The 26,189-nt window shown below is 30.8% G+C and overlaps 1 protein-coding gene across 1 annotated transcript in view; it reads right to left on the reverse strand.

The window, feature by feature from the left end:
• Nucleotides 1-24,886: 24,886 nt before the first annotated feature.
• The window catches only part of LOC143059418 (vacuole membrane protein 1-like), a 40,841-nt gene continuing 39,538 nt past the window's right edge, over nucleotides 24,887-26,189 (reverse strand). The window contains exon 10 of the mRNA XM_076232906.1: nucleotides 24,887-25,012. The gene's annotated coding sequence lies outside the window, so the exon portion shown is untranslated. The remainder of the gene's footprint in view (nucleotides 25,013-26,189) is intronic.

Below are 26,189 nucleotides of genomic sequence, written 5' to 3' on the forward strand. Positions count from 1 at the left end.
ATAAAAACCAATTATACCAAGCATGTTTCATTAGATGGACCATCTAACATCATAGTACTATCTTTCTACACAATAAAAACCAATTATACCAAGCATGTTTCATTAGATAGACCATCTAACATCATAGTACAATCTTACTACACAATAAAAACCAATTATACCAAGCATGTTTCATTAGATAGACCATCTAACATCATAGTACTATCTTTCTACACAATAAAAACCAATTATACCAAGCATGTTTCATTAGATAGACCATCTAACATTATAGTACTATCTTGCTACACAATAAAAACCAATTATACCAAGCATGTTTCATTAGATAGACCATCTTACATCATAGTTCTATCCTATGTCGCAATAAAAACCAATTATACCAAGCATGTTTCATTAGATAGACCATAAAACATCATAGTACTATCTTTTTACACAATAAAAACCAATTATACCAAGCATGTTTCATTAGATAGACCATCTAACATCATAGTACTATCTTTCTACACAATAAAAACCAATTATACCAAGCATGTTTCATTAGATAGACCATCTAACATCATAGTACTATCTTTCTACACAATAAAAACCAATTATACCAATCATGTTTCATTAGATAGACCATCTAACATCATAGTACTATCTTTCTACACAATAAAAACCAATTATACCAAGCATGTTTCATTAGATAGACCATCTAACATCATAGTACTATCTTTTTACACAATAAAAACCAATTATACCAAGCATGTTTCATTAATTATACCAAGCATGTTTCATTAGATAGACCATCTAACATTATAGTACTATCTTGCTACACAATAAAAACCAATTATACCAAGCATGTTTCATTAGATAGACCATCTTACATCATAGTTCTATCCTATGTCGCAATAAAAACCAATTATACCAAGCATGTTTCATTAGATAGACCATAAAACATCATAGTACTATCTTTTTACACAATAAAAACCAATTATACCAAGCATGTTTCATTAGATAGACCATCTAACATCATAGTACTATCTTTCTACACAATAAAAACCAATTATACCAAGCATGTTTCATTAGATAGACCATCTAACATCATAGTACTATCTTTCTACACAATAAAAACCAATTATACCAATCATGTTTCATTAGATAGACCATCTAACATCATAGTACTATCTTTCTACACAATAAAAACCAATTATACCAAGCATGTTTCATTAGATAGACCATCTAACATCATAGTACTATCTTTTTACACAATAAAAACCAATTATACCAAGCATGTTTCATTAAATAGACCATCTAACATCATAGTACTATCTTTCTACACAATAAAAACCAATTATACCAATCATGTTTCATTAGATAGACCATCTAACATCATAGTCCTATCTTTCTACACAATAAAAACCAACTATACCAAGCATGTTTCATTAGATAGACCATCTTACATCATAGTACTATCTTTCTACACAATAAAAACCAATTATACCAAGCATGTTTCATTAGATAGACCATCTAACATCATAGTACTATCTTTCTACACAATAAAAACCAATTATACCAAACATGTTTCATTAGATAGACCATCTAACATCATAGTACTATCTTTCTACACAATAAAAACCAATTATACCAAGCATGTTTCATTAGATCGACCATCTTACATCACATGTTTCATTAGATAGACCATCTAACATCATAGTACTATCTTTCTACAAAATAAAAACCAATTATACCAAGCATGTTTCATTAGATAGACCATCTAACATCATATTACTATCTTTCTACACAATAAAAACCAATTATACCAAGCATGTTTCACTAGATAGACCATCTAACATCATAGTACTATCTTTCTACACAATAAAAACCAATTATACCAAGCATGTTTCATAAGATAGACCATCTAACATCATAGTACTATCCTTCTTCACAATAAAAACCAATTATACCAAGCATGTTTCATTAAATAGACCATCTAACATCATAGTACTATCTTTCTACACAATAAAAACCAATTATACCAAGCATGTTTCATTAGATAGACCATCTAACATCATAGTACAATCTTACTACACAATAAAAACCAATTATACCAAGCATGTTTCATTAGATAGACCATCTAACATCATAGTACTATCTTTCTACACAATAAAAACCAATTATACCAAGCATGTTTCATTAGATAGACCATCTAACATTATAGTACTATCTTGCTACACAATAAAAACCAATTATACCAAGCATGTTTCATTAGATAGACCATCTTACATCATAGTTCTATCCTATGTCGCAATAAAAACCAATTATACCAAGCATGTTTCATTAGATAGACCATAAAACATCATAGTACTATCTTTTTACACAATAAAAACCAATTATACCAAGCATGTTTCATTAGATAGACCATCTAACATCATAGTACTATCTTTCTACACAATAAAAACCAATTATACCAAGCATGTTTCATTAGATAGACCATCTAACATCATAGTACTATCTTTCTACACAATAAAAACCAATTATACCAATCATGTTTCATTAGATAGACCATCTAACATCATAGTACTATCTTTCTACACAATAAAAACCAATTATACCAAGCATGTTTCATTAGATAGACCATCTAACATCATAGTACTATCTTTTTACACAATAAAAACCAATTATACCAAGCATGTTTCATTAATTATACCAAGCATGTTTCATTAGATAGACCATCTAACATTATAGTACTATCTTGCTACACAATAAAAACCAATTATACCAAGCATGTTTCATTAGATAGACCATCTTACATCATAGTTCTATCCTATGTCGCAATAAAAACCAATTATACCAAGCATGTTTCATTAGATAGACCATAAAACATCATAGTACTATCTTTTTACACAATAAAAACCAATTATACCAAGCATGTTTCATTAGATAGACCATCTAACATCATAGTACTATCTTTCTACACAATAAAAACCAATTATACCAAGCATGTTTCATTAGATAGACCATCTAACATCATAGTACTATCTTTCTACACAATAAAAACCAATTATACCAATCATGTTTCATTAGATAGACCATCTAACATCATAGTACTATCTTTCTACACAATAAAAACCAATTATACCAAGCATGTTTCATTAGATAGACCATCTAACATCATAGTACTATCTTTTTACACAATAAAAACCAATTATACCAAGCATGTTTCATTAAATAGACCATCTAACATCATAGTACTATCTTTCTACACAATAAAAACCAATTATACCAATCATGTTTCATTAGATAGACCATCTAACATCATAGTCCTATCTTTCTACACAATAAAAACCAACTATACCAAGCATGTTTCATTAGATAGACCATCTTACATCATAGTACTATCTTTCTACACAATAAAAACCAATTATACCAAGCATGTTTCATTAGATAGACCATCTAACATCATAGTACTATCTTTCTACACAATAAAAACCAATTATACCAAACATGTTTCATTAGATAGACCATCTAACATCATAGTACTATCTTTCTACACAATAAAAACCAATTATACCAAGCATGTTTCATTAGATCGACCATCTTACATCACATGTTTCATTAGATAGACCATCTAACATCATAGTACTATCTTTCTACAAAATAAAAACCAATTATACCAAGCATGTTTCATTAGATAGACCATCTAACATCATATTACTATCTTTCTACACAATAAAAACCAATTATACCAAGCATGTTTCACTAGATAGACCATCTAACATCATAGTACTATCTTTCTACACAATAAAAACCAATTATACCAAGCATGTTTCATAAGATAGACCATCTAACATCATAGTACTATCCTTCTTCACAATAAAAACCAATTATACCAAGCATGTTTCATTAAATAGACCATCTAACATCATAGTACTATCTTTCTACAAAATAAAAACCAATTATACCAAGCATGTTTCATTAAATAGACCATCTAACATCATAGTACTATCTTTCTACAAAATAAAAACCAATTATACCAAGCATGTTTCATTAGATAAACCATCTAACATTATAGTACTATCTTTTTACACAATAAAAACCAATTATACCAAGCATGTTTCATTAGATAGACCATCTTACATCATAGTACTATCTTATGTCGCAATAAAAACCAATTATACCAAGCATGTTTCATTAGATAGACCATATAACATCATAGTACAATCTTTTTACACAATAAAAACCAATTATACCAATCATGTTTCATTAGATAGACCATCTAACATCATAGTACTATCTTTCTACACAATAAAAACCAATTATACCAAGCATGTTTCATTAGATAGACCATCTAACATCATAGTACTATCTTTCTACACAATAAAAACCAATTATACCAATCATGTTTCATTAGATAGACCATCTAACATCATAGTACTATCTTTCTACACAATAAAAACCAATTATACCAAGCATGTTTCATTAGATAGACCATCTAACATCATAGTACTATCTTTTTACACAATAAAAACCAATTATACCAAGCATGTTTCATTAAATAGACCATCTAACATCATAGTACTATCTTTCTACACAATAAAAACCAATTATACCAAGCATGTTTCATTAGATAGACCATCTAACATCATAGTACTATCTTTCTACACAATAAAAACCAATTATACCAAGCATGTTTCATTAGATAAACCATCTAACATCATAGTACTATCTTTCTACACAATAAAAACCAATTATACCAAGCATGTTTCATTAGATAGACCATCTAACATCATAGTACTATCTTATGTCGCAATAAAAACCAATTATACCAAGCATGTTTCATTAAATAGACCATCTAACATCATAGTACTATCTTTCTACAAACTAAAAACCAATTATACCAAGCATGTTTCATTAGATAGACCATCTAACATCATAGTACTATCTTTCTACACAATAAAAACCAATTATACCAAGCATGTTTCATTAGATAGTCCATCTAACATCATAGTACTATCTTTCTACACAATAATAACCAATTATACCAAGCATGTTACATGAGATAGGCCATCTAACATCATAGTACTATCTTTCTACACAATAAAAACCAATTATACCAAGCATGTTTCATTAGATAGACCATCTAACATAATAGTACTATATTTCTACACAATAAAAACCAATTATACCAAGCATGTTTCATTAGATAGACCATCTAACATCATAGTACTATCTTTTTACACAATAAAAACCAATTATACCAAGCATGTTTCAAAAGATAGACCATCTAACATAATAGTACTATCTTTCTACACAATAAAAACCAATTATACCAAGCATGTTTCAAAAGATAGACCAACTAACAAATTCAGTAATTTTTTCATTTGTAAAGGGGCATAACTCTAGAAAAGTAATAGTAACACCATCAAAATTTGAATTTCATCTGTATTTTGTTGCAATAAGAATTGTGTATAAGTTTTATAACGTTAGGTTGAGGGAAACTTAAGTTTGAGAAAGAAAACGACGAAAAATTCAGCAATTTTTCAATATGTTAACAAGCATACATTTATTTTTGGCATTGCACAAGTCATGTCTTCTTTGACTGTTCATAACGTTGAAATACTAAATCTCTGGGATCTGTTTTAGTTGATTTTAGTCTCTGATGCATGATTTTTTTTTTAATTAATTGTTTTTGGCTTTTCAGTAACTAAGAGTACTCTCAAATCGTACTTTCTTGTTTATTTGACCTGTTGATACTATTTGTAATGCTCTTTAGTTATTTAATGTTTACTTATTCAGGGATGTAACTGGTCTATATACCAGCTTTGATAAGTGTTTGATAGTACTATACATTTTCTCTAGAAAGGTTAAAGTTATGCCACTAAAATTCAAACTTGATCCGTGTTTTGCGTAATAAGCATTGTGTATAAGTTTCAAACATTTGGTCGAGTCAAACTATAACATCCATAGCTAAGGCTGCGGCATAAAAATGTTGGTTATCCCCATTATTATTCAATCTATTGATAACTTACGTTACTATCCTTATAAATCTATCTATAATCAGCTTGCATGTTAAATAGTCTAGAGCTGTTCCATTGAATTCGTCTTCTTTTTCTGTTTCTTGAGGAAGTTAAATCAACCTGTTCAGTCACTATAAAGTGTTACAATTCATATTTAGAGGCAACACATAAATAGTGACCAAAAAGGTACCGCAATCTCAGGATGAACGCTTAAATAAAAAAAAAATATGAACACACCTCTTATGTCTCACCCCGCAACATTCTGTATGTATGTTCCTGTCCCTAGTCAGGAGTCGGTCATTCAGTGGTTGTCCTTTGTTTATGTGTTACATATTTGTTTTTGATAGATTGGACTGTTAGATCTCTCGTTTGAATTGTTTTACAATGTCGTTTCGGGGCCTTTTATAGCTGACTATACGGTATGGGCTTTGCTAATTGTTGATGGCCATACTGTGCCCTATAGTTGTTAACTTCTGTGTCATTTGATCTCTTGTGGAGAGTAGTCTCATTGGCAATCATACCACATCTTCTCTTTGACATAAAATATTTTAACCTTCGTTTTAAAAAACACATGTCCAAAACTGGAATATGATTTGATTGCGTTAAAGATCTGAACACAGACAGAACAACTAACATGACTAAATCCATATATTTTTGTTCAAGCATAATTGATTTGAAGTCATACTCTCCTCGTACATACTTGAATTTAACACGAGATGGATTGTATGAATAAATGATATCATTATTTTGAAACTTTCGGATGCACAATTAAATTTCCTAATGGTGCACATGCGCAGAAGCGTAACCAATTTGATTAAGATTAACCCGAATAATCCAGTTGTTTCATTCGGATTATTCCAATTATTAATGTTTCAAAGGCAATTATAACAACAATCAGTGAGAATTATTATTATGACCTATTAATGCTCCAAAACAAGCCATTAACTTTTAATTATTTTCATGTGTTTTCGTGAATTTCGAGAATTTTTACCATTTAAATATCTGAAAAGGTTTATTTAACTTAAATACCCATAATATTAATATTTTAGTATTATGCGTCCTTGATAAAAGTAAGGAGAACGAACCCAGGGCCTTACTGCTGATTAATGTTGATGTTTGAGTTCTTTTATATACGTTATAATATGAATATACCCAATAATCTAGAAAACTTGCAATAAAAACATAATCAACCTAGTTGTTTTATACTCATCTAAAATAGATATTTTTCAAAGGTCTTTTTTATTTTTTTACCGTACACCTTTTACATTTATTGACATTATAATAAAAATCATAAAAATTTATGAATTACAATTAATATATATCTTTATTTTTATTTCTTATATACATGATAAACATATTTTTTATTGGGGCCGGATCGATTTTAAATATGGGATGGATCGACGTTGGGCCGGATCGACTTGGGCCGGATCTACGTGGGGCCAGATCGAACCAAAAGCTTATTCTTGCTGTGACACTTTCCTGTCGCAGAAAGGGATCAAGGCAAGAAATAAAATAGCCTTTCATGACTTTACAAAAATAACATATTTTATATTTTTCCAGCACCAGCAATAATTTTATCCCTCTATACAGGTATAAACACCATATAGAGGGTTTGTTCCCAACCGGATAAATAAAACTTAGATATGATGTCTTCTCCTTGTACATTTTTTGTACTTAGCTACAAAAGGACAGCAGGAGTCTACATGCCAGTTTGTAGAATTTGAAGCGTTTTACGTTTTTGTGGTTTTATCATAGAGTATTGACCCTTTGACTGCCATGGCATTGAAAAACGTTTTACCTTTGACTGCTAAGAATCGGCCTGGCTTCGAACTTTATCAAACAGCGCCATGGCAACCCTGACAACAATTGATAACGTCACGCTATTCTGCATGGTACCTGTATATGATTGCTCGTGTGATGACACCACAGTATGTCTGCTTCGTTCATTTATCACTCTCAAGTGTCGAATGTTTTTACTGTATTTGTGTTTTTTTTTATATTTGATCAGTCTTTTAATTGGTGTTAATTGCAATTTATTAGTATTTGTAAAAACTGATAGCCTCATTGACTTTAATGGTATTCAGAAAATCTGTGCCACATGGCCAATATTTTGGCCTTAAAGTTATTTCTCAAAAATGCCACGGCCCATTTTAAATCGTTTGTGTTGTATGAAATAAACCATAATTAGTTATGGTGACAACACCAGTGTTTAGTTTAAAATATTTAACGGTTTTACTTCGATTGACATCAGAAGAAGTGTGACGTCTTTTGCATCACTTTTAAATTCACGACAGGCTCCCGTTCTAGAACAAACTCTATGTGTAATATGCTTTATTAAACTCAAATGTTCGGATTTGTGTATCAAATTCCATTGTCAAACTTTTGAAGAAGAAAAATAAAAACAATAAAAAAACTTCGGGCTTTGGAAAAGTTTTCTGATTTTGTTCTACATGCCTTTAGTTTGTATAATATCAAACATCGTCACAGCAAATAGGTATTTCGTCAATTTCGGTAAATGATAGAGCGAGAATATAAATTTATTTGTGAAAATTGCCACTGTGTGAAATTAAGTTCCTACAATTACAGACAGGCAAATTTTCTTTGTCTTGTTTTACTTTTTAGTTGATGATAAAATTGAAAATGGAAATGGGGAATATGTCAAAGAGACAAGAACCCGACCAAATATGTTAAAGGATGGCTTCTTAAAGTCAAGTGGCAAATAAATATGCATATATTAAGGACGTGAACATGCCACTTCTTCATTTACTGTGGATTCATTTATTTTCGTGGGTATCAATTTTCGTGGATAGAGAAAAAAAGACGTTTCGTGGTATACGTAAATTCGTGGATCGCTGATTACAACCAAAACAATTAGATACGTAATTCGTGGATTTCTTTTTGATTTAGGAGATTATATAACATCCTTGGTTCGATCAATAATAAAACAAAACAAAAAAGAAGGAATTCATTGAAAAAGTTTTGAGTTGTCAAAATCCTCGCTTAATTGGTCATTCTAGGTTAAAGTGTTCATTGATAACTTCGATTACAATAATGGGCAGAGACAACTAATAGTGTTTCCTGCAGCTTTTAAAAAGGGCAGGGTAATTGTTAGCTCAGAGGGCACATTAAGCGCGATGGACAACAATTTTAGGGCACTTACTTAACATAAACAGGCAATTTCTATAAAATGGATTCATTTAAAACATACTAGTTTAATACTATAAAAAGGACATATACATCTGTAATCAATCATTAAAACAAATTGTTAAACAAGAAAAAGTGTGTAAAACATATATATATGAAATATTTAAAACAATAAACACAATTAAAAACAAAATCAGTTCTTTAAAAACAAGAAAGCACTATGTCATATACATGTATATAAAAATATTGCTTTGGTCATATCAATTGTCATTGACAAATCCTCCTTTTTTTCCTTAAAAACAGGTTGACACATTCCCTGATATCCAGGGTCATTTTTAGTAACCAAAATTTATTAAATTACAAAAAAAAATAACTTTACAAATTAACCCCTTCCCCTCTACACCCTTTTCCAAATTAAATTAATATAGATACAACAAGTTTTACTACTTTCATGGCACTACCATATCAGCTGTTTATTTTAAATGTCTATAAATAGCCAGACATAGTTGTCTGTTACTTAGGTGTTTTCCCCAAGTATTTTTCCCGCCTAAAATGATCATGTGACATGTTTGTAAACAAAAGAAAACATTTGATCAAGGAATCCATTTATTTTCTGGATTATTCTGCTTTTAATAATTTAGTTTGGATTTTTATTCATTTCATTTAAGGTACAGTCAAGCATTTGTATTTAAAAAATAGTTTGCAAAGAATTTTTACTTTTCAATTTGACAAATGTCTCATGTCAGATCGCCGTTCATTGGCTTGTTCAACCATGCAAACAATGTAAATTATGTAAATTAGAAATCTATCAGCTGTAAAAAAAAATTATCTAAGCATCACATCGATGTTTTTTCATTAATCTTCTAGGCAAAACGATGTTTCTGGGACTTGGGGGATACAATCAGGACCCGTGATTAGTATCTGTATTCACTATTCAATCTATTGCAGTTTGCTAATCAGCTGATTACGAAATCGATTACAAAATGGCGACCTAGTGAACTTTTGTTTTGAAGGGAAATAACTCGAGCGGTATTCATAAAATATGTCTTTCAGTACCAGTTGTTAATTACGACGATAAAGGCATGGCGTCAGGAATTTCGACAAAATTAGGGCAGGGCGCAAATTTTTTTTCCCAAAAAGGGCAGGGCTTCGAGAAATCGCGGCAGGGCGCCATTACACGCCAAAACCACCTGTAGGAAACACTAACTAATTATTTGTTTGTTTTACAATTTATAAATTCTTGTCTGAATTCTATAAGGCATTCAAAACTTTATGATTGAAAGCTAATTTCCCTAATCACGATAGAATAAACAGTGATATAAGTATAAGGTGTGAAAATAAATGTTCCTGTCATAAACAATATTACCTACGGGCAATATCCCCGTACTTAATCCTATTGATTTTAATCACTGGTAAACCAAACTATGACACGGTAATTAACAACTTGCAGTTATTTTCCATGAACAGTTTTAATCAATTTTAAAAGTAAATTATCACTGATATTCGATATATTTATTATAGATTTATTCAAAATACTTGTATCTTCTTTCAGTAAAAATCACGTGTTATGTTACAGTGTTTATCGCTAGTCAACACTATACTAAAACTGCATAACATAACCGGAAATAAACATCCAACTCCATACACAGTTCTCGGGATTATTAAGTCTTTCCACTTTTCTGTGGAAAGACTTATTGTTTTTGTTCTGATTATTATTATTTTTTTTATTTTTTTCTTCCGCCAAATTTTGTTCTTGCGCAAAATGTTTGTTTCGCAATATGTCGCTTAGATATTTCTCATATAGTATCGTATAGTAAATGCGCTTTTAAATTTCACACTGCTGAGCGGAACCATTATCTATGTAAGAGTTATCTCCCTTTTTCACTGTTTACCCTCTGTGTGCATCTCCTTCGTAACAAAACAAGATAGCGACAAAATTCTTTTTACAAATTGTTCGTTTCATCATCAGTAATTTTTGGCGTATTTGGATCGAAGCGATTCGATGAAATTTTATAGGAGTTATCTACCTTTACAAAATAAATTTGTCGGTATGTTTGTTTAACTCATAAACAGTTAACCGTATAACCCTGGAATGTTTTTATTTGAGTCCTCTAGGTCCCAACTTAGAAAATGAGGTCAAGGTCAAAGGTCAAGGTCAAGTTCTGAATTGTGATTTTTGCTTGTTTTTGCATTTTCTCCGACATTTTGAGAGGTACAGAGAAAAAACAAGTGGAAAATGTCAGTTTTTTTGTAATGAAGATATGCTACATTTAGTCTTATACAATTAAATGGCATCTTATAGGAGTTATTGCCCCTGAAATGTCTTGATATAAAGTTATTTGATTACAACTTCAATTAAGTTCATTATAAAGACATTTGACCTTATACAAAAGGTTAAGTGACAAATGACCTTGAAAAATGGCTACCGGAAGTGACCTTTAGAAAATCGGAAGTAGCTTTTTTTGCAATTTTTTTCACATAAAAGTACTCAAAATCCATATAATTTGTCATATAGATACATAAACAGATTACTAAAGACTAAAAATGACTTCCAACAAACCGGAAGTGGCCAATTATCTCCCATTCTACATACAAAAGTATATAGAAACTATATATTTTTAGAATCAGTGTGAAAGAAGCTATCATATGAGACCGAAAGTGACATTCATTTCACCGGAAGTAGCATATTATCTCCCTTATATCACTCAAAAAGATAATTAAACCATCATTTATCGCATCAGTATAAACAAATTACCTTCTTATCCAAATTTCTCTGGTGTGGAAAGACTTTCAATTGTTCTCTGAACAATTGGTTTTTAATTCTTCGTTGAATTCTTTAATTCGTGGTTCGCTGTGACCCACGAAACCCACGAAAATTGGTATACCACGAATAAAAATGAATCCACAGTACCAAGACCTAATTCTGATTTTTTGAAAAGAACATTTAAATATTCTGGTCTTATTACCTGGAATAATTTACCAAATAATATTAAAGAAATAGATAATTTAGATACATTTATGACCAACTGTTCAAACTATTTTCTAACTGAACAGAATAAAGATGCATGAAACTAATGTATTTCTTTTTCTTCTTCTACTGAATGCATATGTGCTTATTTAACTGTATTATGTATTTTATATTGTATGTATTTTTGTACGTTTTTTATTTGTATTGATAGTTTTTGAAGATTAACATGTAATTGTTAAATGTGTTACCTTCGTTAAATAAAGAATTTTATTATTATTATGTAAACAATCGCCATATTGCTTTGTGACGTATTGGAATTTCCACAACAATATATATATTTTCGAATAACAGCCACTTTAACTCGCTTTGTAACTACGATGTACACCTTATCTACTAATATATATAAATAACGTCACATAATCTGTATATCTGTGTGGACCTAATCTACCATGTACCTATCTGATCACGTGACATGAATATTAATACACAAATTCTTGTTCAAATGTATAATTCCATAATATTTAAATAAACACAATTGCTTTTATGGTTGTGAAAATATTGAAGTTTCAAATATTAAACTCATGCAACACACATTATTTACATTTACCACAATTGATATTCTTTACAAAACAAAATCGAATAATACTGCATTCTTTTATACTGAATAAAATATCTGATATATAGATTCACTTACGTTTGCATGCAGTTTATTCACATTCGAGAGATATTTTCCTTTTCGTGTTTCAACACATCATCTCATTGTCAACTCATTGTCAACATTGATGTAAACAATCGCCATATTGCTTTGTGACGTATTGGAATTTCCACAATAATATATATATATATTTCGATTCACAGCCACTTTAACTCGCTTTGTAACTACGATGTACACCTTATCTGCCAATATATTTAAATGACGTCACATAATCTGTATATCTGTGTGCACCTTATCTACTATCGTGCCTATCTTATCACGTGACATGAATATTAATACACAAATTCTTGTTCAGATGTTAGATTCCATAATATTTAAATAAACACAATTTCTTTAATGGTTGTGAAAATATTGAAATTTCAAATATTAAATTCATGCAACACACATTATTTATATTTACCACAATTGATATTCTTATCTACCAATATATTTAAATGACGTCACATAATCTGTATATCTGTGTGCATCTTATCTACTATATGTATGATAACTTTTTAATTTACAGTAATTTTTGGGCCGAATAAGGGCCTTATTGCTCCTACTCCTTTGATTGGTTAAGTTCCAGTGATGGTTATTTTCTTGTATGCAATCAAATGTTATGTTAAATTTTTTCTATAGTACTGGACAGGATAAAACTTTACTCATGCCAAGTATATCTTTATTTGTAACAAAGATAAATTCTGCACATTTTTTCTAAAAGTGCAAATTTAACAAAGACTATGGTCGAGTTGTTGTCGCTTTGACACATTCCCCATTTCCTTTTTCAATTTTAATAGGGAAAAATCAATGGTGGTATTACACCTAGAGCAAATCTGACATGTGTGGGTAATCTTCTTTCTATGAAACTACTGAGACACATTTAACCATACTTGACCATAATAATTAATATGTTTTTTCTTTAAAAAATGTATCAGATGACCCCACCTTCCAACCCTCATGGCCCACATGAATAAAAATGGAACATAGGGGTAAAATGCAGATTTTTGTATATATCTCTGAAACTAAACCATTTGGAGCAAATCAGACAGGGGGCAGTTGATGGTTTTCTCAGAGCATGGGTCCTGTGTAATTTCGAGGAGAAGATTTTTTAAAAGTTAACGGACATTTAATATGGACGACAGACAACAAGTGCTGCCCATTGGACCAAGATCGTTTTTAACCCTTAAAGTACACCACTTACCATTTTGTGTACAACATCCCAGGAAATTAATAATATTTTCATGGCATCCTATTAATTTCATCACTTCCATTTCTTGCATTAAATCTGTCAATTCTCTATCGGTTGCATCCTCTAAAATATTTAAATAATATTGACAATTATTAATGGATAAAACCATTGGTCACATTCAAAGAATACTGTGGATTCATTCATTTTCATGGATTGCTTAAAACTTGCATAATCGTGGATATTTGATTTTGTAATTTTTCCAATCTCTGTATTCAAAGCCTATTCAAAATATGTTATTCAATGAACATTTGAATTCAATGTTCACCTGTACCCACGAAAATTGGTATCAAACTAATGTTAATGAATCAAAAGTAATTTGTCCCAACCCAGGACTATATGTCCCCATTCAAAAACATTGATCAGGAACCCTCCCCTTGCAGTGGCATAGCTTGCATGTATGCTCAGATGCTCAAGCATCCACATCATTTTGACAAAACAAAAATAAAAAAAACAGCAGTTTAACTCGGAAGTATCAAAATGTAACAAGGCTGAGGATATGAGGATAACATCCAGTCATTTTCGAAGCAGTATGCCTGGTCTTTCATTTAGGATAATTTAGTTTGATACATGAATCGCAGAATAGTGTTTCAAGTTAACTTTTCTTCGTATAAATAGTCTATGTCATCAGCTAAGGCAAGCGGAGAGGACTGATACGCAGACCCGTGGATATGTTTCATCTGAAATTGAACCTAGTGGAGGGATGGCTTCTCATTTGACTATAGTAACTAACAACTAAAACACCATATCCTGATATCGTTTCTTGCGACATTGTAAACGACGTGATAAAACAAATCAATTTGTAATAGATCGTGATAAGTCCTAGGCTTATGAATTCCCGTTTCTATTTAGGTTCAAATACTAATTTTATTTTTATTCAGTAAAGAACAAAGATCCAATATTCCCCGCCATGCACATTACATGTCATATTTTATCTATCAAAGGCCAAGGAACAAGGGAATAACTAAAAAAAACTTTTATTTCTTTTTCTTTTTTATTTTTAATATCTAAAAAGAAATAAAAGCTTCACAGCAAATGAAATGGGATTTCCATTACAATTTATATTTCAAAGGGACATTACTAGTTAAAAATATTTGATTACGAATTATTTTCAAAATTGTCAAAGACATTGCTTATGATATGAGTTTCACTTAATCTGACATGAATTGTACACATGAGAGTGCTAAAAATACCGGACGATCGGACGCCCGGTATTTTTATGTCTCCTGCATGCGTTTAGCTCAGTAATAAAAAATCCAAGGTTGTAGACTCAAATTCCTAGAAAGAGAAGTCACTTCAGTTCCTATACTCAGAAGTTCCTAAATTATACAGAAGTGCTGCTGTAATGGAGTCCGTTTAAACGGTTTTTGATATGTCAAATAGAAGATTGGGGGGGAAACTTTACATCAAATATTTATGAATTGAATGATGGTAGTTTCAAGAAAACAATAAAATTTGGTTAAAAATATAAATATATGAATTGGTGGGTATTTTGAATTTAAACAAAAATCTAACTAGTGTCGGATTCTGGGGGAGTACATGTGCTTAAATAAAAAATATTTTCTGCACAAAAAGGTCCAAAACATTTTTCGGCTCGCTCGACTCGGCAAAACATCCACATCATTTCAACCCTGGCTACGCCACTGCCTTGGATCCCCAATAGAACAAGCAGAGCTTGCATTGCTCACAACTTTGTTTTTTTGCTTAAATCTTTCATCAATGACTGTTTTTGCTTTTCAATTTATATTTAATAATAAGAGGCTTACAAATGCCAATACAATGTTCATTGTATCTGTCATATTTTCATTAAAAGCAAATAAATGCATTTTACCCATTTGTTCCATTTTAACCATAGTGTCTTTGTTTCTTGAAGTACAAGGAAATAAAATACAAATTTATACTAAATTCATTTGCGAAGATTTATAAAGTTAAAAAAAAAATAAAACAACTTGTGTAATTTTCCTTAAAGGTCAATAACTCCGTAACGGGTCAATTGACAATTTTTGTCATAAAAAACATTTTTGAAGATGTTACTTTGCTGAACATTTTTTGCTGTTTACAGTTTATCTTTATCTTTAATTAATTTCATACAAAAACTAAAAAAAATCCTTAAAATAACCAATTTAGTGGCAGGAACCCAACAATGGCAGCCATGTTTGTCGATGGATCAAAACTTCGGATACAATTTATAAGCAAGATACCAGATAATTAAGGAAATTTTTTTTTGTTAAAGTTTGAAATCTTTGGCCCAGTAGTTTCAGAGAAGGTTTTTTGAAATAGTTAACAACAGATGATGATGGACGCCAAGTCATTAGTGATAACATAAGCTCAAATGGTTATAGCTAACAAGAATGTGTCCCCAGTACATGAATAGCCCATCCACACTATCATTTTCTATGTTCAGTGGACCTTGAAAATGGGGGAAAATTTCTAGTTTGGCATAAAAATTACAAAGATTATAAAATAGAAAACATCAGCCCTAAGTTTCAAGTTGATTGGACTTCAACTTCATCAAAGACAAACGGACAGAAGAACGAACCAATGGATGGACAGATGAACAAATGGACAGACAAAAGAACGAATGAATGGACGCACAGAACAGAAAACATAATGCACCAAAATGGGGCATAATAAATGGGACATTAAAATGGGCTTTAATCGATCCTACAAACTATCCATGTTTATGTACTGTCTTTTGGTATGTATAACGAACACATTTACATTTATACCCTCATTACCCTGTGTGTTATACATGACTACAAATATTTTCTTAGTTTTTTTTCAGGTCCAAAATTGGACCAAGAAATTTCCAATTGAAGTGAAAAGTAAGGATTTTTTTGGCTCAAACCTTGATTGTTTTTTATGTGTTATAATATTAATATTCTTGATTTGTCATGTTTTATTCAAATAAAATACATTTTATATCTTTGTTGTTACGTTTTTCGTGTAAATTTGTCAATATGTTTTGCAATCCGGAAATTTGCCAATTGTCTTAATATTGAAGACACAATAAAGCTTTTGTTATTGGTTAAATCAGCCTAGAGTTGTGTTCCTTGTTGTCATACCTTATTGTTTTGTATGTGTTCATCATAAAGAGTTGAAGAAAAGTGTATGAAAATTGAATAAACAACACTCATTTTGAAAAGATAAACCATATAATATATCAGGTGATCACAAGTCATGTTGGTCAGTCATGTGACATAATATTGTAAAGTGATGATTTATTCTATGAGAAGTTTATTTTTATAAATACGTTTTTACTTTGTAACTTTTCAACTTTTAAACAACTGTTTAAAACCTTTCAAGAAATTATGATTGAAAACATGATTATCACATAATTGTAACCTGAACAAATTTAATTAGGAACAAGGTCAACCTGTCACTGATTTGTTTTGACATTCATTAGACCTGGGGTTGAAGTCATAAAACTTTGCTCAGTGCTCGGAGCACAAAAATCTTGCTCAAAACATAAAATCCAGCATTTTGATTGGTTTTTATTTGTTTAAGTACAAAAAACTGACTCAAATATTTATTACTTCAAGGCCTGTTGATTGAGGTGGGATAATCCAGATTAACAGCTAGAATCATCAAACAAAAAATAAAAGTATTGAGATTTTAACAATTCATTACAGCACTAATGACATTAATTGATTTGTAATTATTTTATTGTTTGAATCAGAACATTAATTGGATATTTATAATCTTGTCCTTTATACTCAAACAATTCATCCTTTTAACTGTGATTTTCAAAAAATTATCAAAGTTCAAAGCCCATAATTATAGCAAAAATGAGCCAAGCAGAACAAAACTGAAACTTAACAATTCCTAGTTGTGGAATTAGGGAATGACAGAATGATGGAATGACGGAATGACAGAATTACGGAATGACAGAATTACGGACATGGGTAAAACTATATGGCACCGACATCTTTGTTGCGGGCCATATTCGTTGCAGGGCCATAACAATGCAAATTTTTCAATAAAGATAAAAAAGATGGAAAAAATTCAATTCTTATTTCCCAAAATTTTATGCTTGTCTAATAAAAAAAGAAAACCTTAGCATAAATCCAGTTTTCATTAATACTATTTGATTTTTGATCTAAAATATATAAGTAAATTTTACCCTTCAACATCTTGACTGCTATGGCAGTTGTTGGAGCTTTATTTAAACCAACAGTTTCTGCTTTAAAAACTTTACCAAATGCTCCTTCCCCAAGAGGTTCACCAAGTGATAACCTATAACAATAAATAAATTATTTCATCTCATATTCATTTAGATATTGAGATACTGATTGATGTAATCATATATATATAACTAAATAAAATTCTAATAGTTGTACACATTTTCTTAGATATAAGAAGATATGGTATGAGTGCCAATGAGACAACTCTCCATCCAAATGACAATTTATAAAAGTAAACCATTATATGTCAATGTACGGCCTTAACACAGAGGCTTGGCTCACACTGAACAACAAGCTATAAAGGGCCCCAAAATTACTAGAGTAAAACCATTCAAACGGGAAAACCAACGTTCTAATCTATATAAAACCAGAGGCTCTAAAGAGCCTGTGTCGCTCACTTTTGTCTATGTGAATATTCAAGGACATGACAAAATTGTGTTTTGGTGATAACTAAGATTTATGAAAAATGGTTAAATATTGACTATAAAGGGCAATAACTCCTAAAGGGGTCAACTGACCATTTCGGTTATGTTGACTTATTTGTAAAACTTACTTTGCTGAACATTATTGCTGTTTAGTTTATCTCTATCTATTATAATCATGATAATATTCAAGATAATAACCAAAAACAGCAAAATTCAGGGGTAGCAACCCAACAAAAGGTTGTCCGATTCATCTAAAATTTTTAGGGCAGATAGATCTTGACCTGATAAACAATTTCACTCTATGTCAGATTTGTTCTAAATGCTTTGGTTTTTGAGTTATAAGCCAAAAGCTGCATTTTACCCCTATGTTCTATATTTAGCCCTGGCGGCCATCTTGGTTGTTTGGCCGGGTCACTGGACACAATTTTTAAACTAGATACCCTAATAATGTTTTGGCCATGTTTGGTTAAATTTGGCCCAGTAGTTTCAGAGGAGAAGATTTTTATAAAAGTTAACGACGATGGATGACGGACGCCAAGTGATGAGAAAAGCTCACTTGGACCTTCGGGCCAGGTGAGCTAAAAACAAGAAACGAGAAACACATGTAAATTATATAAACAAACTACAACTACTGTACATCAGATTCCTGACTTAGGACAGGTGCAAACATTTGCAGTGATGGATTAAATGTTTTAATGGGTTAAACCATTTATTACTAATGATTTACAATTTTCAGTGTTTTTGAACAATTTTGTACCGAGACACATGTTTTTTTTTATCTAGGTAATGTGAGAATGTTATATTTGCTCTTTTAAAAAATTACCAGAAAATCAAGTTTCTCACATTGTATTGCATGATCAGACCTCTACAATAATATTTTTTTCAACTTGTCCAGGAGGACTTTGCATTATAAGTTGATTCAAGGAACAAAAGAAATTTAAAACAATAGAACAGAAGTTGGTTTTATATCTTTTGAAATATTTTTCAAAAATTATGAGTCAAGAAAAACTGAAACTAGTCATGTCACAGAACTTAGGATCTACTTTTTAACAATGCCAAGTCAAATCAGACTTGCATATGAGGCACCGTCTGATAGGCATGTCAATGTAAATTCATTGGATTTGTATCTTGTTTTTATTTTAAAGTCGAATTTTTTGTCAGCTTTTTCCAGTTTTATCCATTTCATACAGTAAGTAGAGTGAGTCATGGATGATATTACGACACTCATTCCAATTTATAATTGACTGGGGAAGATAATTAGGTCCTTTACTGAGGAATGAATTTAACTCTCCGTCTTGAAATATGTTAAGATCTCCTGTTATAACATGGAAAATTGGTCCATAAATGTATTTGGAATTACTGCAATTACATGAAGTAGGTGTATTTTCACTGATATTAAAATCTTTACACAATTGGCTATAATTTAACACAAATTTCCAGGTAGATTTCTTGTAAATATAACAAATAAGAGGGAGCTCAGTATTATCAAAATATCAAGGAATTTGTTCTTTAACAGAATGGTTGTTAAAAATACCAGCAATATTTACAAAATCAAAGCCTTTATTGACATACTTTATTTTAATAAAAATGTTTTTTATGATCTTCAGGACGATCAATTTTAGGAAACAGTTTAGAATAACAATATGCCATTATAATTTGAACAATTTCGTACTTAGGACTGCTATATGAAATTGTGTTGCAATCCTCTAAAATTTTATTTAACTTATTAATCGGTAATGAACAGAGCTTTGTTAACAGATAATGTCTTCCGTTGTTTTTTGAAATAGAAATTAGGTCCGAAATATTGGTGTGATTGGTCCGAAATTTTCTTTGATTGTGATTTTTTCTACGACCATAAGAATGTTTTTTTTCGAACAGTTTTAGAAACAATATCCAAAATGTTAACAGTATCGGTTCTTGATATTTTTTAATCTAATTTAATTCAATTATTTTCCGTGATTGTACAAACTTTGAATGAGATTCACCAGGCTGCTTATTTACTTCTTCCAAAGGTTGAACTGCTAAATATTTGATAGGATGACTGTGCTTCTTAAGGTGTTGATAAATGATACTTTTGAATTTATTGGGTTATTTTCTTGAGTGCGTTTAGATAAATATCGACCAGTTTAACCTATGTACTGAATACCGCATCCTGGTTTGTTTCATGTGAGTAAATAAATAAGACTGTTTGTTTTTCAAGTTATATCAGTTTCAAATTTTAAAGAAAATGAGCGACCATTAAGTGTGGACCTTACCGTATTGTTGGTGGAAATACAGGGACATGTTACTCATTTTTTGGCATGACACTTATCGATAGAAGGGTAACCACGATTTTTATTTTTAAAAATGTTAGCGATGGTAGTATTTTTAGATAGGCGATTTTGAAGATTGAGACGTGTAATTACCCTTTGAACGAGTTAAGTATTTAATATTTTTCCATTTCTAAGCTTCCTATTTGTTTTTTGTTTGTGAATTATATTAGAAAGGAGCAAAGACTGGTGTCCAGAATATGAACCAGCATACAATGAATTAAGTTATGAAAAAATGATAAATCTGTTCAGCTAAAGATGTCAAACGCTATCTGTATTGATTACCCAAAAAAGATAGGGTATATCAGGGTAGCGACTGACGTCTGACTAAATATTCTCGCTCGGACACACACTCCATAATCTAGTATATTATAAGAGCATATAAACCTGTTAAATTAAATTAATATTGATATAGCTTTTACTTGTCTGACCTTTTTATCCTCTAGTACAAGACAATCAGACAAGTGTTATTGTTGAGCCCTAATGATTCCAGTATATATATGAGAAAATGTTAAACCTTGGAAAAAAAAAGAGTTTTTGGAAAAACTTCTTGTTATATTTCATACTACAGTGGTTACAATATCTATTGAATTCATCTGAAAATTGATACAACCAATCAAATATCAGGTCATTATACAGCTTTTAACCAAAGAAACAATCTGGATGTCAGAAACAGTGAGCAATGCTATTTGTGGGTCGACAGATATAAGTTAAAATGTTGTCATGAGTCAATATATATGTCTTTACAGTATGATAACTTTCATGGAATGGTCAATGTTATGCTTTAACTTACTGTTCCCGTCTAAATTCCCAGTGTTTGTCCAGAGGGAGATCATACTCTGACATCATGGTCAAATCAGATGACAAGCGTCTTCTTGGACCAGGTTCAATTCTGATTGTGGGTAAAACAAATGGTTGTGTACCATCATAAGATTTGTATGGATGGTAATTCTCATTCTGGAATTGATGCAAAACATTCTGATATGAAATTAAAATGTATACCTGTTTTAAATTTGTGTGCAGATCCATGTCATTTTTTTAATTATCATGATTTTGTAATAGAAATAAACATCATAAAAGTTTGAAGAGCACACAGACTATCGCTAATAATAAATGAAGCAAGTCCAGATGCAAAGCTGTTATAAATATTCAAATCTAAAATTGACAAAAACTTCCTTAAAACTAAATTAGATTCTGTCTAGATTGAATATCTCTATTTTCATAATCTAAACATTACTGATGAACATTTAATGAATCTCAATAATCTTCCTTTCTTAAGACTTACTATGTAACTTTTACACCATATAAAGACAACTTCCTCATAAAACTTCATTTCCTAATTATAACCGAATAAGTCAAACATATTCTTTTTTGTGCACTTGTATTTGAACTTATCAGTAATAAAATATGTTTGAATATTGAAACTAGCCTGTGTCATGACAATTACTCTCTTGACATTTCTATATTTGCTGGACTGAACCCTCTTGTAACGTCTATAACATATAAATATCAGGAGTAACAGGAAGAGAACAACTACTGATGCGACACCACCGATAATGTAGATTACTATTTGCTCTTTATCGTTTGTTCCTCCTGACCTAATGTCTACTGCTTCTGCTTGTTCATCTGCAATTAAAGTATTTGTAATTAAAAAGTTTTCAAAAGATGAAATAATATGTTTGAAAGGAAATGGTAAATATGTGTCAGCTCAATAGCTGGCTTATCTACAATATTTATAACCAATTCAATCCTTTTTTCCTCCTCATCAAACTTTTAATTGTTAAAAGTCTTTATTTTAGGAATGATTGTAATATTTTTTTCTGTCTATGAAGGAATAATATCATTAAAAAAAATGTGGTGCACACTGAATAACCCACTACATAAGTTACTCTAAAGTGTGTATCAAATTCAACATTTTTAACGATGGCCATGATTATTTTTGGTGTTAAAACTGCTTATTCTCCTTTTTTGTAAGTGTTCTATACTTTAAGCACCTGCATAGCCATTTTTACTTGATAGAAATATAAGATAAGGGGGTTTCAAATATTTATTCATTACATATATAAAGTTAAGATAAAGTGATCAGCCATCATATATAGTTGGTAAAAAGTATCTCTGCTTAAGCTACATAATGTCAACTTTGGTAACACTATTGAGCAGTGGCTTTCTGGTAGGTAGCTGTCTCAATATGTTTAATAAAGTCATTAGGGTCACCATAGTCAGCTTGGCAAGAAGTGTAGTAAGCATGATCTTGACCCAATGGCACTGGACTTGTACAATTTACAGATCTCCAGGCAGAGAAAATATGGCTAGATAATTGGTTGAATTTAATTTGCTGCTAGGGTATTTGGTAATAACAGAGACATACATGTATAATACATTATATGTCTATGGGATAACATAGTTTGCATTTCATCAAATTATAAAAATTTAGAATTTTCAAAGACAAACATACTTATACTTAGGTATTCCATTGGTTTAGATAGAAAACAAGCCATAAATATCGTATTTGATTTCATTAAGACATTTGTCTTTGAGGCTCAGTACTAATAACTGTTCAATGTTTTCAACAGCATCAAATTAAAGTCTTTTTTTTAACATCTTAATCCATTGTCAGTATTTCACTTTTAATCATCCAGACGTGTGTCTTAAACTAGCTAGTTGATGACCAGGTAATTGCCAATAATTTGTTATTGCTGTATATATAGTCTAATAATAAACACCTTCATTGATTACTCGAAGCTATTTACCTTACGACACAAAAACAAGAAAAAGAAATGGTGACCTTCTGTTTTTACAGACTTTTCCGATATCAATTTCGAGTTTCTCAAGAGTTTTACCCTGTCAGTTTTAATTCTGTAAACAAAAATGTTTACTGAAACTTTTTCGATGTTGACATTTTCAAAAGTTGTAGATTTCAAATTTTAATGGGAGGGATGGAAGAGGGTCTGAAAAACAAGAGATTTCGACTCCCATCGGAAGAATCACATGTATGACATACAAAATTTAATTATTACACAATACAAACTAGACTAAGTGAAATCCCTGGCCACACTTCACTCTGAAACTGTTTTATAGCAAAGCCAATGTTGGATTTCTTTGACAGACACAAATGATGCCCCTGCAGATGCAAAGTCTTATTTAAAAATAACTGTCTAACACTTTACCTTAAATATGACAAAGGTAAATTATATTATCACCCAAAAGAGCAAATATAAATAAGAATCAAAATCCTGACCCCATGCACAAAAAATGGAAAAACCACCAACTAAGTGAACACTTCCTAACAGTTGTTATCCATTCTTTTGATGTGCTTGGACTTTTGATTTTGCCTTTTGATTTTTGATTTTCCTTTTTGAATTTTCCTCAGAGTTCAGTATTTTTGTGTTTTTACTTTTTCCTAGCATAAAACTGTAGGACAATTATCTGTATGCGAGCTCCCCTTATGCAAGTAACTACTACAAAAAATGATTAAGAGCAAATATTAAACAAAATCAAAACCCTGACCACATGCACACCTTCAATACATGTACAAAGACTACAAACAGACATCAGAGTGAAAACTTCCTAGAATTCAAACTGTAGGAGGAGTTAAGTGGAATAACTGTACACCCATAATGGGAAGGACATACAGAGAGACACTGACAGGGGTAAAATAATATGACGTTTCAGTTGTGGCGGCATTAAAAGAATTAATTTTTTTAGAAAAAACTGTACATTTCCAATTTTCATGATGCCAAACCTCCTATTTTTATGACAGTCTATAAAAAATTTATTGATAATGATGTAATCGAAAATTGATAATTAAATTCTCCAAACGATTAAATCATTTTTATGTGAATATTTTGCTCTAAGACGTATTATTTCTTGGTGAAAAACAAACATTTCTCATTCTTATCTAAGCCTTTACCTAAAACTGTTAGCCAGGCAGTCTGGTAATATCTACCAAGTGGATTAGAAATCAAGCAACCATACCATCCAGCATTATCTTTTGCTACATTCTTTATTGTCAGTATTTCTGGGTGACTTAAATTCACCATGGATTGCTAAAATATCAAATAAAACAGCATTAGAGGATGAGTATATAAAACATTGAAAAGCAAAATTTTCAAAAAAGTGAACTAAGACAATAAATTATAAAAAAAGTGAAAAAAGAAGAAAATATTTCAATAAACTAGACAATTAGAATCACATTATTTTCTTAAGTCACTTGAGATTTGTCATGCAGTCAGTTTTTTAAATATACACATGTATATATACTATTGTATAACACTTTTTAACAGCAAGATAAACTTATCAACAGACAATAAGAAATTAAATTTAAAGAAACATTCACATCAAGATCATTCAGACACACCATATCTGTAAACATTTCATGACTCAGTGAGACATTTTTCAAGCGACATACATTTTGGTGTGAAAATCCCAATGCAACCTTCTACTTGAGGTATTAATAAGTTGAAGTTATGAAATAACTGTTTCACAAATGATATCGGATATGTTCCTTATGTTGTTACTACAATCCCCTTCCCTTTCATGAATGTGACCTACCAAGTTAGACTATTTACCGGACTTGTTATTACATAAGCAACATGACGGGTGCCACATGTGGAGCAGAATCTGCTTACCATTCCGGAGCACCTGAGATGACCCCCAATTTTTGATGGGATTCGTGTTGCTTATTCTTTATTTTCCTATGTTGTGTCATGTGTTCTATTGTTTGTCTTTTTTATTTTTAGCCAGGTGCATGTTGTCAATTTATTTTAGTTGATTTATAAGTTTGACTGTTCCTCTGGTATCTTTCGTCACTCTTTTTTTGAAGTCTAGATTGACTATATAGATATAGATAGAAAAATACTGGTCTTGGCCCGTAATTCCTAAACAGTTTGGACCATCACCACCAAAAAAAAAATCTGAATCTTCCTTTTGTGGTTTTAATATAACTAAAAAGTGTGTGAAGATTTATGGAATAATCATAAATAGTTTCTGAGATACGGCACAACATGTATTTTTAATAAACATGATCACTCTAAAATAAGATAAAGAATCATCACAAAAAAGTAAACAGATCTTCAGATTAATATAACTTACCACTGAACCATGAAAATGAGGTCAAGTTCAGATGACACCTGCCAGTTGGACATGTACACCTTACAGTCCTTCCATCTAGTATCTGAGATATGGACTTGACCACCAAAACTTAACCTTGTTCACTGATCCATG

The sequence above is a fragment of the Mytilus galloprovincialis genome, chromosome 14, assembly GCF_965363235.1.
Source record: "Mytilus galloprovincialis chromosome 14, xbMytGall1.hap1.1, whole genome shotgun sequence".
NCBI classification, from domain to species: Eukaryota; Metazoa; Mollusca; class Bivalvia; order Mytilida; family Mytilidae; genus Mytilus; species Mytilus galloprovincialis.